Below are 19,504 nucleotides of genomic sequence, written 5' to 3' on the forward strand. Positions count from 1 at the left end.
TTTTTTATTCTGATTTTATGTTCAAAGGATATTGACCATACGGTGTATGTTCACAAGATATTGAACAGTCAATCAAATCATTTGTCACAGATCGATGAATCAAGGCAGCCTCAGGCTTGTGGTTGAGGCTAAAGACTTACATGCACCTCCCCCAACCTCATCCACTGCACTTGTTGCTCCTCTACAGCGAGACCAACTGCAGACCAGGAGACCTATTTGCAGAGCACCTGTGCTCTGTCCGCAATGGCCATCCAGAGCTCCCAGTTTCCTCCCATTTCAATCTCCCTTCCCATTCCCACACCAACCTGTCCGTCCTCTGCCTTCTCCAATGCCAGGGTGAGGCCCAACACAGACTAGAGGAACCTCGTATTCCTCCTGGGTAATCTACCATCCAATGGAACAAATATTGAATTTTCCAATTTCAGATAACCCTCACCTCTGATGTGTTCCCCTGCTCCCGCCCCTTACCCATCCTCCTATTTTTGATGCCATTTTCCAGCCCCCAGCCCCCCACCCATTTTCATCCCCCTCTCCATCCTGATTCCATCTACCTTCTACCCACACATTTCACCCACTAGCTTCCACCTTCCCCCATCTGCTTCCATCTGATCTTCACCTCTCCTCTCATGGTTCCCATTATTACCTGACTCACTTATCAGATTCCAGCACTGGAAGCCTCCATGTTCCTGTTTGTTACCCTCCTAACTGTTTCCATCTGCACCATCTGCCTCTCTTTTTGTTTTGTCTGTCTCCATCTATCATCCACCAGCCCCTATCTGCCAACTTCACCCCTCACCCTCCCCATTCCCTACCTGGCTCGATCTGCCTGTCATCCTTCTTCCTTCCTCAGTCCACCAATCACCTCTGGCCCCTGTCTCACCGCTCCCCCTTCTCCTCTTTATACTGGTATCTCCCCTGTCCATTCTCAGTCCTGATACAAGGTCTCAATCCAAAACATTGACAATTCCTCTCCTCCTCAGATATTGCTAGACCCATGCAGAGATTCACCAGCAGATTGTTTGTCGCTCTCAGGCTAGTGGTGCTTGTCTGACAGTTTTACCTGATGTGAAGGTAAATACCTTGGAGAGAGATTACAGCTAACGAGAATAATTTTTGACATGGTTGCTTGCTGATAGAGAAGGCAGTGGATCATTCGCTCATTGGAAAATCTGCTCAACCTCCATTTCCATTGATTTCAATTAGTTAATAGGGAATTGTTGCTTTTATTCTTGAAGAGGAGGGTTCAGTTCCATCTTGGAAATCCAGGAAGCCCCACAACTATCGTCCCTGAGGACAAAATGCATCGCCGAGTGGGAGAGGGAGAGAAGGCCAGAGTGAAGATAAACCAGGAGGAGATTGCAAAGTGACGGAAAGGCAAGGAGAGAATCAGAGGGTTGGAGATTCAGGGACAGAAGTAATAAATGTCAGAATAGGCAAAGGGGGAGTTTTTAGTTGCAAAGAAGCATATGTTATTTTGCGTTAATTGTTCTTGTTTTATAATAACTAGACCACCAGAGACTTTCAGTGAAGTGATTATTAGGCAAGAAGTGGAAGCTGGCGAAGGAAGACCCATGCAGAGTGCAGCTGGGTGTGAAACCCATTGCGCAGCTTAGGGTCATAGAGTTATACAGCACATAATCAGGCCCTTCGGCCCAACTCGTCCATGCCGACCAAGATATCTAGCTGAGCTAGTGTGCAAAATTGCCCACCTCAAAAAGAGGGTCCTCCTTTGTCTTCCTCCCCTTAAAATATTTTTAAGCTGTGAAAATTTTAACTATGATTTTGAGTTACAATGAAAATATTACTCAAATATAATATTCAAATATCAACATGATTTCAATGGCACATGTACCTTAGTACACTTTTACTGATGGACTGCAAAGTTGCACCATAATAATGAAGCAAAGCAGAGTGATATATAGACGTTTGCTGAATATTACATATCTTGATGTAGATTTGAATCCCATATGTTTTACATGAACAAAATTGTTCAATTTAGCTAATTAGAGACAACTTCTGGGCAGTTTTATGATATGAATATGCACCTACTGAAAGCTCAGTTGATATTGCCCAGACTCACTTTATTTAGGATAATTAAATGCAGTCTTTGAGATTCAACAATGTAATGCTACATTTAAATTGCACATCAATTCATGCAATGTTTGGCCTTTCTATTAACATTTTTACGTGTCTAACTTTCTTTATAAACTTAGATAGAGTGAATGATTATACAAATCGATGCCTTCACCACAAAACGCACACATTTAAGTTTGAACTACTATTCAGAGGACCAGAAAACATCCAAGGATATTATTTCAATGGACCTCCAGAAGGCACTTGCCTGAGGGACAGGAGAGAGAGGAAAAAAATGGTTAGATATTCGGCAGAATTTATTGAGGGTACTTGTTGAGGGTACAACTAATTTCCATATTTTTAAATGACTTAGATGGTGGAAAGCCCATATCAAAGTTCGGTGATACACAAAATCAGGCAGAATTGTAAACAATGCTGATGGGATTATAAATTTACAAAGAGGTATTAATAGATTAATCAAATGGAGAAACTTTGGGAAATGGATTTCTGTATAAACAAATGCAAGGTGATTGTTAGGCATGAAAAGGATAGAACAGAATATTTTCTAAATGGTGAAAAACTAAAATTTGTGTTGAGATCCAGAGAAACTTGGATATGGATCATTAAAATGTCATTGCCTTTTGGGATGTCCCTGGAGGACTACTGTACAAAGGATGGAGTTATGCTTTGGCTATGCAAAACCTCATTTAGAACTTACCTGTAGTACTGTGAGTGTTTCAGGCCACTGTTCTTTGGGCTGTGGAGAAAGTACTGCAAAAATTCACCTGCATTGTTCACAGGATCAAGGGATATTTTAGGGAGCGAATACACAAACCAGGGTTGTATTCTGTGAATCTCGGACTTTAAGGGGTGATTTGATTGAATGTTTTAAGATGTTTTAAGGGGAACTGATAAGAGAAGTAAAGAAAAAAAACTCATTCCCCTTCTTGGAGAAATTAGGACAAGTTTAAGGTTTAGAGCCAGTCCTTTCAGGAGCAAAATTAAGAAAAACTTCTATATGCAAAGCGTAGAAGTTTGGATCTCCTTTCCACAAATAGCAATTGATGGCAGATAGGTTGCTAATTTTAATCTTGAGATTGATAGTTTTCGATTAACCAAAGTTATTACTAATGGAGGAAGGCCACAGATCTGCTTTGATTTCACTGAGTGGTGGTATGTGCCGAGGCATTATTTGGCTACTCCTTATGTTCCCTTTTCTTTGAGAACTTCAGAAAATGATTTGCACTCATATTTCCAGCTTGCGAGGCTCTAATTGGTACAATTACTCCAATAATTATACTCCTGCAGCAACACCAATATCTATTGTGCAAATAACTTTATTACAGGAAAGTGATGAAGGAAGCACTATGTGTGTTGGCTGGCAAACAGCACTAATACTTTCATTAACGGAAATGTGATTGCATTTGCTGTAGGTTCATAATTGCCTTCAGAGAAACAACACTGGTCAACAACTCTGAGCTTAGGAAAAATAGCTCGGGAATTTTTTTTGCCATTTCTAACATATATACTATCAGGGACTCCAATACACTCATTATACAGTAACCTGTAAAATAATAAAAGAACACTGTGCTCTGTAACAGAGATGTTCTCAATGATGATTTATTCTCAGAGTTCTCAGAGATGATCTTATATAAGATCATTGGATACTGGACCATATGGAGAGTGTGATTTGTGGCATGATATTTTGATAGATTTTGTCTGTGTGATACCATAAAACTGGTGATAGGGAATTCGCAGCCTGCTTTAATGGAACTATATATATCATCAAAGATGGAATGGACTGCTAACTCACTCTCACTCTGTTTACACAATCACATAGCTCTAGAACCATTCCTTTTTGTCCATCTTAGATTTTCGCCTATTACTTTACAACTGTCTATTGCATTACAGACATGCTAAAGTATGAAGTTGTCAGAATGTGTGTGGATTTGATGGCTGAATTAAAGTATTTCAGTTGGTTAGCAATAAAGCTCCATGAAAATCTCCTGACTGGACAATGGCATAAACTTAAACAGATTTTTAAAATCTTTTTTTAAATTAAATTTTATTTACAGCATGGTAACAGGCCCTTCTGGCCCAACGAGTCCGTGCCGCCCATTTTAAACCCCCATATTAACCTACCCGTACGTCTTTAGAATGTGGGAGGAAACTGGAACACCCAAAGGAAACCCACACAGACACGGGAGAACGTACAAACTCCTTACAGCAGCGACGGGAATTGAACCCCGATCGCTGGCGCTGTAATAGTGTCGCGCTAAGCGCTACGCTATTATACTATTCTCAATCAGATCTACAAATTACTTTCTTTGGAAGCATTAGTTGATGTTTTTAAGAAAGAAAAGCTTGCTTGTATATGGTGCTTTATATATGCAGTCACTGTGGCTTTGTAGTCAAGTGTGGCTGTCAATTTGAATATCCCAGGCCCAGATCAGAAAGATCCGAGGATTCCTTCTATGGGGGTTCAGTTATTTTATATGTGTATTTAAATGCAGTTTGTCTCAGTAATATTTTGTGCACTTCATTCCTTTGGATGTCTCCACTAAGCCCTCATCTTGGAGACTTGGTTTAAAAGAGACACAAAAACTCATATGGTCATTTCACTACACATATTTGACCATTACTCCTTTCTGGAAAAGAGTTCACCACTGGTCCTCAGTCTAATGCTATAATCTTCCCCCTTGCAGTGTCCTTACAAATTTGCCTAACAATAACCACATGGTCCCCTATCCTCCTGTTGGGAAGTAGTCCTATGTTACACAGTCGTTGGGTAAAGAAATGCTGAAGGTGATTCAATTACATGACTTCACTTGCTTTGCAACACCAGCAAAACTGCCCACTGGATTTTCACTTGTCCCACTTCCCTATATTTACATTACTTAATTCAAATTGTTATACAATTGAAAACTTCTTGGTGCAATGTATTATATAAAATTGTTAGGAGTTGACCAGACCAGATGCATCCTTCACTTTTTGGAGAAGGATATAACAAACAAAGAATTATGGTACAGTTTGGATATTGGACAACAATTGAACGTTGAGGGACTGAGAGCTCTTTTGTTCCATCTGATTGGTTTCACTATCTGGGTGCAGCCAAGCAAATTCCGGCAAATCCTGCAGCATTATAAAAATGTTGCTGTTTGTCTTACAAGATTGTTAGGCCCCTCCTGGAAAGTGATTAGACTTGCAGCTCTTTAAGTGAGTGTGACATTCACCTCTGTTAGACAGGTAGCTTGGTTGATTGCACTGCTGCAATAATCGACCTTGATGTCCGGAAGGCATCTGCTGTATATATAAAAAAAACAAACTGCAGCTATCATTTTTGCAGGCTTAAGCAGAGCAGTTAGTTTAAATGAGTGCATATCAGGAACTAGATATTGCAATATTGTGTTATTATTTCTCGGGTCTTTTGGAAACTTCCAACATATTGTTTCTCCAACACTGGTGGTTCACCCTTAATCTGCCAGACTGTACTCTGGATGTAGCTTGCCCTGAATTACTTTCTTCACTCCAGTGGGGAACTCAAGGCCTTGCTGCAGCCAACTGCAAAAGCTTTCAATTTGTCATCTTATCATGGAAATGTTAATAGATTAAATACAAAGAATCGGGATAAAAATTTCTAAAGCTTCTTTCCATTTGTTGGATTATTTTCACTTCATGTGGTTAATAAGGTTTCAGCAGACAGTCACTGTAGAAAATAAGCAAAGAGAGTATATAAAAACAGCATGGGGAATCCACTAAACTAAAGAAATAACAAGAAGCACAGAGAAAAAGCACGCATACTGTACCATTGGACTGGTATTCAAGTTGGACACATTTAGCAAGTTATGGAGGAGGAGGAATATCTGGGCAGTTTATCCAAGGATACAATCACATCACATAGAGAGACAGAGATTAGGGAAGAAGCCTTTGGGACTGACAGGAGAAATCTAATGGAGTCAGAGTAAGAGAAACCATAGGAGCTGGTTCTATCTAACAGGTGTGATGTACTTTCTCCCTGTGGAAGAAGGAAGAAGGCTGTAAGAGTGATGCCCAAAACCTTAACCAAACAGCCCAAGGCAGAGTGAGGACTTGATGGGGTGGGGGTAAGGGGGGGGGCAGCAGTGGTGTGGGGTTGGTTTGTGTGTGGGGGTGAGGGGTCAGTGGAAGGTGGAGCAACATAGAGAGGCTGAAGTACTTGGAATTTAGATCATTTGAAGGGTAGAGCATATTCTCTGCAAGCAGAGCTGAGAAGGCAGAATTCCTGAGTTTAACTAGTGAATGACTGGTGAACATTCACAGAAGGAAGCTTCAGAAAAGTGTTGTACATGTTATCTGAAGGCTGGTTGGTTTTGCACCAAGTGCCATAAGGTGAAGATGCTACGGAGGACTTACCAGAGAACCTAACTAACAGCAATATTGGAAGAATAATTGGACAACGTGAAGCAAGAACTGAAGTTAGTTGCAAATAAATTGGTTATTAGCACGAAGTTTAAGGCCTTCATTACTGGGTTAGGTAGATACCATGCAACCCCTTCCAGCTTCGGTATTGTGTCAAAGCTTGTCGTCACCCCTTCTAGCTTTGGTACTGAGTCAAAGCAAGCTTGTGTTAAAGAACTGCAGAGTTATCACTGAGCAGCTCCCAGGTGGAAATGTGATGCAGATATGTGACCGTTAACAATCATTGGTGTTTTGAGGTGGTCCCATTTGACCAGGGTTAAATAAGGCCAACATCTATTTGAATTGATTCTGGTCTTGGAAACTAACCAACTGCTTCAAAGTACAAATGTTTCAGTGCTGAACAGGCAGCAACCAGTCTGTCTCTGTGGAAGTAAAGCGCAGAAAGGGTACGGAGGGAGATACTAAGAACAATTACCTATCTCCCAACAAGTGCAGGGTGTGAGGAATTTTGAAGCACTGGTGAGGAAGGGTGAGGAACACATGCTTCATGCTGGAACCAGGAACATGAAAAGAATGTGGAGGAGGTTCTGCTAAGAGAGTATCAGAAGCTAGCAGCTAAATTATAAAACAGGACCAAGTCATTACTGATATCTGAAACCCCTACCCTAGCCAATACCAATTTGGATAGTGATAAACAGAACTGGAAAGCGAATGCATGTTTGTGTGACTAGTGTGGGGAAGGTAGCAATACCTAAGCTAGAAGGGTTGTATAGTGCATGCCTAACCCTGTAATGAAGGCTTTAAACTTGATGCCAATAACCAATTTATTACAACTAATTTCAGTGAACAACAATATGATAGTTACTAGTTAACCTGTTTCAGTGATACTGGTTAACACATTAGGAAAATGCCCCTGCTCTTCTTCAAAATAGTCCCATGGGATACTTTATATCGCCTGGAAGTGAAAATGGGGATACAGCTTAATGTCTCTTCCAAACGACAACACCTCCCACAGCAATGCGGCACTGGATTGTCAGAAGAGATGTTTTGATAATTTGATCAAATCTCTGAAATGTAACTTGAACCTACAATCTTTTGATTTTGAGGCAAGAACTGAGCAAAGACAACTGGAAACCAGGAAACCACAAACATCAGTTGTGGATAAGTTACTGGAATCTAACATCAAAGGCAGAGTGACTGAGAACTTGAATAATGTGTAAGCTGACCAGTGTCAGCATGAATTTGTGAAGGATAGTTCATGCCTGTCCAACATAGTTGAACTGTTTGAGATCATTAACATAAAAGGAAATGTTTATAGATGCTGCTAATATCAATGTTAAAGTTCTTTAACCCTTGGATTTGGGGGAATCTTGTGACAAAAGTAGGTAATTGGCTGAGAGGTAGAAGAGGAGAAAGGGATAAGAGGACAAGATAGAATAAAGAGTTTGTCAGGATATAGCTAGAGATATACTCCAGTGATTTGCACAGAGACATAATGTTTCCAGCTCAATAGCCTTTATCACAAAGAGGCTGGATTATAAAGTGTCCAAAGATATACATCGGTTTTTCAGAACATCAGGAGTACCATTTTCAGTCTTGGACAATGTATGGCATAAAAGGTGCATTGGCCTTGCAGGGGATGAAGTACAGATAGCAAGCTTTAAAGGGTTAAATATTAGCACAGGCTGCAGAAACTTGGCTTGTTCCATGAAGAGGAAAGTTTGAATATTGATCTGATCAAGGTGTTTAAAATATTAAAAGTATTTGATACAGAACCCGGTTGGAGAACAATGAGGTTCGGATATCATTTTATAATTAGAGCTAAGAGCAAAATCGAGAAGTGTCTTTTCGCACAAGGTTGTAGAAGAGTGGAATTCTCTGCTCTAAGTAATTGTGGCTGCCGAGGAAAGTAGAATAAGAAATTTCAAAACCGAAAAATTTTTGTAGGGTACCGAGGGACACAGAACAGATGTGGGTAAATGAAGTTAATGACTGATAAGTCATGATTTAACATAATGGTAGAGGAGGCTCAGTGGGGGTGGGGGGGGGGTGCAAGGGGGTGGTGGCTGCTGAATGACTTACTCAAGTAAGTTTCGGCAAGATTTTAATGTGCGATTATTCTGGGAACAGGATGCACAAAAAGTGACAGTGCACAAAAAAAAATAACAGAAATGTGTTGAGTGTGTTTGCTGGTGGCTTTTAAATGCAGCCACTTCATTAACATGTGGGTTTCTGTCAGTTCCTGTCAGTGGGCATAGCCAAACCCTTAGGATGTAATCCAAACACCAGTCTGTAAAGGAACAACGCAATATGCAGGTTGGAGTTAAAGCAGTTGAAGTTGGGAAATAAGAGAGAGAATTGTTGCAATGAAAAGTCAGCAGTCAAATGCCATAGCCTCAATTGATGGACAGCTCCCTGGAGGTGCTGCTGTGGTCTGTAAGGGCCCAGAGGGAAGAACAAACCTTTTGGGAAAGCCAAGAAGTTGTGGTTGGATTTGGCAGAAGAGATCAGCAGCAGGAGCATAGTGACGTGCTCTGGATCTAATGACAGAAGGAAGCAAGAAAGGCAGCACTGGCAGCCTTTTCACCTGCATGCTGATGTGTCTCTCACCCAGCACCCTCACTTCCCATTTCCAGGCCCTCTGCAGCACATACAGCACCAAACAGCTGTTCATCAACTTCCTTTCAGGGAGTCAGGGCCACGTACATATCTGCCACTCAGCAATCCCTCGGTGACTCTACCAAACTGGTAGTGGAGTGCAGTAGTCCCTCCCTCTAGCAAATCCTGCACCGCACTGTTCTCATTGGCATGTGGCAGTCAGCTGACTGACCCTCACACATGTTGAGGACACCAGCATTAAACGTACACCCACTAAAACTGATTGTTCAACTTCACAGGCAATGGCTGACACCTGACTTCTCCTTACCAGTAAGGAACGTGGGAATAAAAATATATCATTGGGGTCTTGGCAACTAAACAACATTCAACTACATTGCAAAATGGAATCAGAAATTCATACTATAGAACAGTGATGAGAGATGATAACAACTACCTCCTTCAAGATTAGAAAATATATCAAAAATATATTTCTGTGTACAGTGCTACAGATTTAAAATCCCTGCAGGACATAAATGTACAGTTAATCCTAGAAACAAGATCATGGCCAACTCGATGACGGAAAGCGAACACATTCTTTTGGCCAATAAATTTCATCAATGGTATTAAGCAGTGAGGTGGACTTTGTGCACCTTGTGGGAGAGGGTATTGCTATGGGGTATGCTGGTCGTGGTAATAGAGTGGCCTGGGACACAGGTTGATATCCATTCTGTGAACACCACAAAAAACTGTAGATGCTGGAAATCTGAAACAAAAATGCTGCATCTGTGGGAAGAGAAAGAGTTAACGTTTCAGATCAGAGTTCTGATGAAGGGTCTCCAACCGAAAACATTAACTCTTTCTATTCCCACAGAAGCAGTCTGACCTACTGAGTACTTCCAGCATTTTCTGTTTTTGTTTTAGATTTCCAGCATTTGCAGTTTTTTTTTAATTGTCACTTGTTGAATTCACTGCCACTTCTCTTTCAGGATTGCCTAGCGTGAAGTTCCACTCTGTTCTCTGATGAGATTTCCTTCTGTCTCTCTGGGCATACAATCTCTGACCTGAAATGTTGACTCTTTCTCTTCCCACAGATGCTACCTGACCTGCTGAGTACTTCCAGCATTTTCTGTTTTTGCTTTAGGTACCCATCCTGTCCTGAGTCATTCAGTTTTTGTGGCTCTCTGGCTCCACACATCAGTAATCAATCTAAAATTAAGTCTTTGTGGTCCCCTTTTGGTTGAATAAGCAAGCAGACTTGTCTTAGGTTTCACAAGCTCTTTTGCATCCATCACTACTTCATAAATAAACAAAAAGTCTGTCAAACTGCAGCTACTACTGTGATGCCCTGCCCCCAAGTCCAAGACTGGGCCAGAGACCCTGTTCCTTCCCAGAGACTCACTCGGTCAGAGGCCTCCTGACTCTGACCCACCATCACCTGGCCGACCATCATCCCCGACAATCTGGTCAACACCCCACCCTGATCATCTGCCCAACCAATTACCCTGATTCCCTCTCTGATTTCCCCTGCCCCTCAGCACTCCTCTCATTATGGGACATTATATTGCAGTTATATCAGTCGCTGGTGTGGCCGCACTTGGAGTACTGTGGACAGTTTTGGTCACTCTGTTATAGGAAAGACATGGTTAAACTGGAAAGAGTGCAGAAAAGATTTACGAGGATGTTGCCAGGATTAGAGGGCCTGAGTCATAGGGAAAGGTGGGCCAGGCTAGGTCTTTATTCCTTGGAACATAGGAGAATCAAGGGTGACCTTATAGAAGTGGCTAAAATTATGAGAGTGTAGATAAGGCGGACAGTAACAGTCTTTTCCCCAGGGTAGGGGAGTCCAAAACTAAGGGGCATTGGTTTAGGGTGAGAGGGGAAAGATTGAAAAGGGACCTGAGGGGCAACTTTTTGCTGCAGAGGGTGGTGAGCCTGTGGAATGAGCTGCCTGTGGAAATGGTTGAGGCCGGTACAATAGTATCAGGAAGCACTTGGATAGGTACTTGGATAGGGCGGGGCTTAGCGGGATATGGACCAAACGCAGGAAATTTGGACTAGCTGGGTGGGCACCGTGGCCAGCACAGACTGGTTGAGTCAAAGGGCTGGTACCCGTGCTGTGTTGCTCTATGACTCTAGGACTCTCCATGGTCCCCTTCCTGTCTTCCTTCTCCATACTACAGAAAATAGAACAGTCTCCCCTTGTAAGGAGAGCAGCTGCTGGGATAATGCTCATGTTATGTGGAAATATGCAGTACCTTTTATTCATTCTTGCGCCTGTTATATTTGATCTCCAGAGCGGATGCACTTAATTACCCCATTCAATTTTATCTTGTTTTAGGCAGAAATTCAGGGAAATTACCTTGAACGCCCAGTTTCCCCTCTTGTCTGATTTTCCTCTATTTGCTGTATCTGGTGGGACCACAAAGCAGCCCATCACCAAAGTGAGGCTGTCTTTGAAGTGGCCAGATCATTGAGTGGACCTGACATTCTGCTTGCCCAATTTCTCCCTTTGATGAGGTGATATAATTAGATACATACTGAGGTCCTATGGAGGGTAATTGCTTTTGTTTTAGGAAATTTAATCTTCAATTTTGAGCCAGCATAAAGGTAATCCTCTCTTTGCTCAGGGGAGTGGTTGGGTTATGAAAGTAAGAAAAAGGCAGCAGGAAACACCTGGTTTCTTTTCCTTTTATAACATTTATTTTTCAATATATAACATTTATTGTTAAGTTTCCTATTATATGCCAAGTCTCAGAGTGTAGTTTCTCCCTTCCCCTACACTCTGCCTCCCCTTGGGAGTCCCAGACAGAACCAATCTGTCACTCCCCCAGAAGCCTCCCACCACTCTGTGTACTGGAAAATCTCAGCAGAGCTTGAGTTGCTGGTAACAGAGGCTGCCCATTAATGCAAAGACCGGGAGATTCCAAGTCCTAGTGGGAAGATGAGGGAACTGTCTCTTTGGAGAGTGGACAGGTGAAGGTTGACAGGTCAGGATCAACCCATGCCTCCAGTGAACCACCCAACCTCCAACCCAAAACACAGGCAAGTGTATCATTTATGAGAGTGTCTGTCAGTGGTGGATCAACAACCTTGCCCAATATTCCTCACAATAACCTAGCTTACAGATGCACCTATCCTTTGCTGACTACACATGCCAGGAAATGAACAGAACTATAAATGTGAGCACTTTTGGAGGGGTAAATTAAATACACACTCATTGTACATACCTGTGCATGGCTGAGTGTCTTTGATTTACTTAATGTTTATTTGGAGGGGCACGGACACACCACTGCTGCCCAACCCACTCTCCTCCCACCCCTACACACCTGGTACAAAGGCATATCCTCCACTGTGCTTCCATCAATGAACACGTCCCATCGTGTCTCTTCCCACAGTCATCTTCAACAAAAACGCTCCATCCACCAAGTGGTCGTGCATTATCACTGTCACTAATAGGTCTCTTCTTCCCCCACAATCCCCCCTCCCTGTGGGAGAAGAGAATAGAGCATCCCAGAATGAGGCAGAAAGTTAGAGATGGTCCTCCAGACATCTTGTAACAAGCATCTACAGAGGAGAAGGAGAAGTGATCACAGCGTTCATCACTATCAGGGATAGGGAAGTGGGGCATCACAGCTACTTATTGACAGAATTAAATAGCAGATGGCCATTTATGCAACACAACACTCAAACATGCTGAACTGACATCAGTAGCAAGTGTTCTTCATTCAATGATATTCATTCCTTTTACCTGCCACAGGGCTCTTACATAAGGAGCAGGAGTCGGTCAATGCCATTGTCAACAATATCTACCAAGGATCCCTCTGAGAATTAATGGTTACAGTACTCGTGCATCAGCTCAGATATTTGCAACTGAGCTGGATCAGTTCTGAAGCTGGCAATTTGAATTTGAGAATTGAGCAAAAGCAGATAGTGAAATCAGAGATAACAGTGAAGAGTCTATGTCAGAGGCCATAGCCTTTCCATGGTCTGCTCATTGGACAAGATGCTGTCCTGAAACCATCATTGAAGGAGATAATTATCAAGATATGCCAGAAGTTGTGCAAGTTACTGAAAGGAATTCCAAGCACACTATCAGCAAATTGAGAAGACCTTCTCAACCATGACTGGAATGTTGCTACAGGGCTATAAGAGCAAAAAAAAACTTCCCAAACTGGATGCTTAGGAGGACAGGCAGTTCTGATGAAAGATCATCAACCTGAATCATTGACTCTGTTTCTCTCTGCACAGATGCTGCCTGCCCTGCTGAGCATTTCCGGCATTTATTTTTTATTTTAGATTTCTAGCTTTGCAGTATTTGGGTTGATATTCAGCTACTTTTTACCCTCCACATCTGGCTACTAATTTTCAAAGTCAAAAAGTTCCTTGGAGTTGTTTGTGCTCCAGTCATGACTTTACTGGAATTGCCATGAGAATGCGGTGCCTGCCACTTCTCTGAAGCCCTACATGAACTTCTCAGCTCCTGAAAGGAGAAATAGCAGAACCTTTTTGCAAAAGGTGAGCCGAAGGTGACTTGGACACTTCTCCGTGACTTTGGTAGAGGAGTTATTTCATGTCACAACCCCCATAGTTTTGGGGTTATTAGTTCTTTGACAGACGTCCAATGTTCATCATAATTAACAGAGGTTTTCATTTTTTTTGATGTAGCTGATGCATTTACATTTAATAAAAAGATGTCTCAAAGAGCTCATTTGCCATTTCATTGTTAATGCCAAATTATAAATCATCTATTGCCAACCATGAACAATCCTCATGCTTACTATGCAACAGCACCACTGAGTGGCCATGGGAAAAAGTGAAACTGGAGTACTCGCAGCTGATTCCGTGGTCAGCAAATGTTTTGCAGCAAGTGAACAATAGGTCAAGAATTTCCACAAATATGGCCCTGCTCCACCACTGTAACTTTGCTGGTTGTGTAGTGAGCCACACTTACTGACATGTGGGACGGGAGTTTCTCTGCAGTTCCAGATCGGTGAAAATATGACAGAGAAGCAGGAGCAGCTGGGATGAAATCGCAATAGACTTTCTTATTTCCTATTCAACTTTCTGGTTAACTGTTTTATGTAAAGATATCCAGCAGTAAGTTATCATCTGTAGTAAAACTACAACTCTTCTTTGTAATACTATCTTTGTAATACTAACTATTCTTTGTAGTACTATATTACTAATACCATAGTAAAATACTCCAATCCAATCCAGCCAGCCCACAGAAGGGTGCAATAGAAAGTGGGTGAGTGTTAAGGAGGGTCTTATTGAGGAAGAAATAGATAGATTTAGTGAGGGAATTCCAGAGGGTACCTAGAGGATGAAGGCACTAATAAAGAGCCTTGTATGTAAGGAGAAGGCACAAGTGGCTGGCAACAAAGGAATGGAGAGCTTGTGGAGAGATTGATATGTTGCAAGATGTTTCATGGATTTGGAAGTAAGGGAGGACATGAAGCCAATGAAGCTAAGGGTATTGTTGAGTAAGAATCAGCAAGGGTTAGGACGTGCGGAGCTGAGTTCAGCTAAATATATAGAATGTGGAGAATGACAAGGTAAGCTTTGGTTTAATTGAGTTTAAGCATGGGGATTAATCATTTTATTGTCAATGGAAACAGCTGGAAGTAGGAATTCTTTGTATTAGAAACTCTGTGGGATCAGGAGCTCAACTCCCGACGAAATTTATGCAAATTTTGTCAATGGTTTGATCCAGCCCAAGGTTACAGCTTTGGGGAATGAATGGGGATGGAGATGGGTCTGCTACCAAGGGAGGCAAGGTCAAATGATAGTCATTCCAGTCTCACCAATATTTATAGGAGCTAGCTCCTTTTCTGAAAATGAATATTGGACAAGCTGTGTGATACCACAGATGCATTGGTATTGGATGGGAGTGGAGGGAGCAAGATGGGAGCGGAGGGAGCAAAAGAGATGATGGAGACCAATAAATGGGTATTAGCTGTGTATATGTGAAATCTTAACCAGGGCAATATATTTAATTGTACCTATTGACTAGTATTTTAAAAGCATGTGAGCATCGTACACTCTGATACAACAGTCCTCATTTTCTCCACAATTAATAGCACATGATTTATTTTAAAGAAATTGCTTGCTTCCATGATGAATGTTCCTTTGACCTTGCAAGAATAATATTAATCACAAAGAATTAGAAACGCCCCACTTTTTGTTATTCAAAAAAGTGTACTCCCTCCTTCTCCTGGTGCCATGGTCAGTGGCAATGTCAGTGAACCCAGGAAATGGTCGTTCACTTGGGCCAGTGGACTAACCTGGGTTTTTCATCTAGAATGGTGCAGTGTGAGACTGAAGTGAATCTGGAAATGTTAGCTTTCAGACCTGGTTGATAGGAACTGTTGGTATGTGAGTGATGTGCTGGAGGTTCAGTTGGTGTGATCTGGCATTGAAAGATGCATTCACTGACATTGACCACACAAGTGAGGACATTGAAGATTTTTTGGCACTAAAATGATGCCAGGTTCAGATAGGGCAAATTGAAGGAAACTGTTCCTATTGCCAGATGTTTCAATGACCATGGCAACCAGATTCAAAGTGATAGGTCAAAGATACAGAAGCTTTGTAAGTAAAAATTTATTTAGGCAGAATGGTTATGATCTGGAAGTCACTGCCTGTAAGACCAGTGGAGCAGTCTATCGGGGTTTTCAAGAGGGAATTGGATAGGCAAAAGGTAGGGTAATTCCTCAGGCAAAGGGCAGGGAATAGGACAGACTGGATTGCTGAACAGGGAGCAGAGTCGGGGACAGGGCTGGACTCAACAGGTTGAATGGCTTCCTGTGTCAGAATCACAGAAATGTACAGCACAGAAACAGGCCATTTTGGCCCAACTTGTCCATGTTAACCATGATGCCTATCTACACCAGTTCCATTTGCCCAGATTAGGCTCATATTCCCTCTATGCCTTTCCTATCCAAATACCTGTCCAAACACCTTTTAAATGTTGTAATTGTATCTGCCTTCACTACCTCCTCTGGCAGCGCATTCCAGATATTCACCACCTGCTGTGTGGAAAACTTACCCCTTAGATCTTCTTTAACTTTCTCCCCTCTCACCTTAAACCTGTGCCCTCTAGTTCTAGACTCCCCTGCCTTGGGAAAAAAGATTCTGACTATCTGTGTAAGGTCGCCGCTCAGCCTCCTACTTCCCAGTGAGAATAAACTCAGCCTATTCAACCTCTCCTTATGATTGCAACAATCCATTCCAGGCAACGTCCTGATGAATTTCTTCCGCATTCGCTCAATTGCTACCACATACCACAGAACGATTCCATTGTTTTATCCTATGAGATGAAATTGGAGAAAAAGTCAAGAAAGATGTATGTTCAGGCAGAAGGCAGGTGGAAACCAGAGAGGAATATTCAATAGGCAGTCAAGAGCAAAGGAGATAGTAGCAGTGCATCCACCTGTATGATTTCCATCTTAGTGACAGCGAAGTCAATGAGTTTTCCTTGGTATTGGTACTGAGGTTGGATGAGATAAGGGAGAAAGGGCTTTGGGAGACAAAACTGAGTTCCAATCGTGCTTTATGTGGTCTAGTCATACCTGGCATTGAACCGCCAAAACAATTGTTAACAATATCTCTTCAGTTTCACTCACCTTAGACTTAAGGAACATGGCAGGCTGAGTAACAAGAGGTTCTGGATATCATTCTGACTTGAAAGAGAGTGTTAGCTTTAAGACTTTGATGTAACACTAACAAAATAATGGAGTAAATGGAGATTATTCCATTGAGATGAGACGTGCCCTGCTCATGAGGAGACAGCTGTGAAAGTCAATGCTTGTTGTCAAACCCAATATTTAATGAAAGTTTAACATAACCTCCCTGCTTTTTACTTTGTGCTTCAGTTTATGAAGCTTTGTTTCCCATATGCCTTATCAACCACTCTGTCAACAGTTCCCTTGACCTTCAAAGATTTATGACATATTTACCCAGCTACCTCTGTTCCAGCACATCTTTTAGAACTGAGCCAAATGGTCGCTATTGTCTCCCCTTATTGTTTTTAGCTGTGTATATTACATTATACTTCATTGTATCAAATATTGTCCATTCTGCCAGCCTACCTTATATTTTTCTGCAGGCTTTTACTATCCTCCTCACTGTTCACAAAACTTCCAAGTTCTGTTTCTTACGGCATTTTTGAAATTATACCCTATAATCCATCTGCAGGACACTGGGCCAAACTGAGCTGGATTCACCACTAGTGTCTCCTGCCTACCCATTCACACTTATCTAGCCCTGATGCCACGAGTCTATCAAGCTGACCAACTGGACTGGAGAGACCTCTGGCAAGGTGGAGCAAGGCCACAGTGGCAAGAAGGCCTGGTGTACATTTCGACCCTGCCATTGAACACTCTGAAAGTTTTCCGTAGGATACAAGGTTAGGATTGGACATTTGTCACCTGTCAAAGCTGGAAGACTTATTTTGCAATTTCTAAAAAAAATCTAACATTTCTTTAAAACAATTTAAAAATATTACTGAAAAATGTAAAAAAAAGTCAAATATAAAGAAGTTAATAAAATAAAAAAAATTCTTGTAAAAAGTAAATACTTATCTTTACCTCCTAATCTCTAGAGTGGCAATCCCTCTTCAAATGAATGGATTCTTGATTAGTATATCAGGTCTCAATGGCATAGGATCAAAGTGGCAGATTCTCCAATATAATGCTGGGGATTCCAGTACGACCAGGCTTGCCACTGAATTTATTTACCAGGCAGCAGATGAATGCTAGTGGTTCCCTTCAGAATCACCAGCAATGTTCAACCTAATTCAGCCCAGGAGTATATAGCACAAAAAGGAATGGTTGGAATGCCAACTCCTGATGAACGCCACTGCCTACCATGTTTAGTTGGTGTTGAACATGCAATCTGAACACTAAAAACATTAAGGCAGTAGTTCCTAAACTTCCATTTATTGCATAGGTCCTCCCACACCTACAAACCCCTCCCCCCCCCCCACCCCAGTATCCTTGTCAGCACCTGTTACATTTCAAACCCTTAATGTCAATAACTTTCCCAATCGCTCCTATCACAAACATCTGCCCAACCTCTCTCCCCATAACAGTAAATGCCAGTGGCTTTACAAATCCACCATTGTGTAAACTCTCCCACGTACCCCTGATCCAGAGATGTTTTACATACCACAGTTGGGAACTTCTACATTAAAGAATTTTAACAGTGGGAGGTAAGAGCCATGAGCTTTGCTCTCCCCCTGTTGGCTGTGGCTGACTCAACCCAACTTGTGTACTGTGCTTATGAACACTTGGAGTTGTAATATAAGTGTGACCATCTGGCAGCTGGAACAATCTTCTTCTATGTATCCTATCTAAACTTGTAATGGCATGTATCAGAACCACAGGTGTTAAAGCATGGACATACAGTGAGAAGGCTGAACAAATCTGTCTTGTGTTCTGTGCCGCTTTTAAGCCTTGTAACAATAAAAGTAATTGCCAACAGAAGCAAAAATGAATCGATTCACTCAGAGCCAATTGAATTATCCAAGCTGATGTCAAATAATTTGACATAATACAAGTTAATTTGCAGGCATTGCATGTATAAGGATTTTCAGGCACTCTTTGAAGTAGTATAACCTTCAGAAATATTTCAAAGGCAAGGTGAGTCACAGGACCACGTCAAGCAGTCAGTGTGTCAGGACAGCAGCATTCTAGCAGGATATGAATATAAATTGAATTCTGCACAATCCCCAGATACTGAGATCACGGAGAAACTAATTCCACCAGTCTGTAAGTATAATTTGTTACATCTATTTTTACTCATGATGTCAATTTCTATCATCACATTGTCTTTTTTTGTGGTGCCAGCTATTGTTTGCAGGTGAGCCTCATGCTGAACAGTGGAAAAACCATTAATTTTTTATTTGTCAACCACTACTGGAGCAGTGCCAGAATAAGCCTCTTCCAGGTAGAGCAGCTGCTGGCAATAAACAAAGATAGGAACAACTTGTAATTTTCACACAGTTGTATCCTCATAAATTAACACCAGAAAACCTCTATTAACAAATCATTAATTTGTAACAGCGTCAATCCAAATCCTAGCCATATCACCTAAATGTTACTATTGTATTTCTGTCTCCCCACTTTAATACATTTACTGTTCCTGCCAGATCTTGCTATTTGAAGTTTTCAGCCTGTCTATGAGATATATCCAGAAGAGAGGAGCTCCAGAGAACCTTTATATTGCATTGAAAAGCTAGAAGAATTGACATAACTTCACAAATCTTATCCTTATTATATATTTTTAGTACTGATTCTAAGCATGGTTCCATATTTTTGGAAAGAAAAACACAATCTATGAGCAAACACAGACTACTTCCCCTTTAGTTGGGTTTCTGTGCTTGACAAATGGTAGCTGGTTTTACAAACAGGAGCTAATCATTCCATTCCATTAT

The sequence above is a fragment of the Pristis pectinata genome, chromosome 7, assembly GCF_009764475.1.
Source record: "Pristis pectinata isolate sPriPec2 chromosome 7, sPriPec2.1.pri, whole genome shotgun sequence".
NCBI lineage: Eukaryota > Metazoa > Chordata > Chondrichthyes > Rhinopristiformes > Pristidae > Pristis > Pristis pectinata.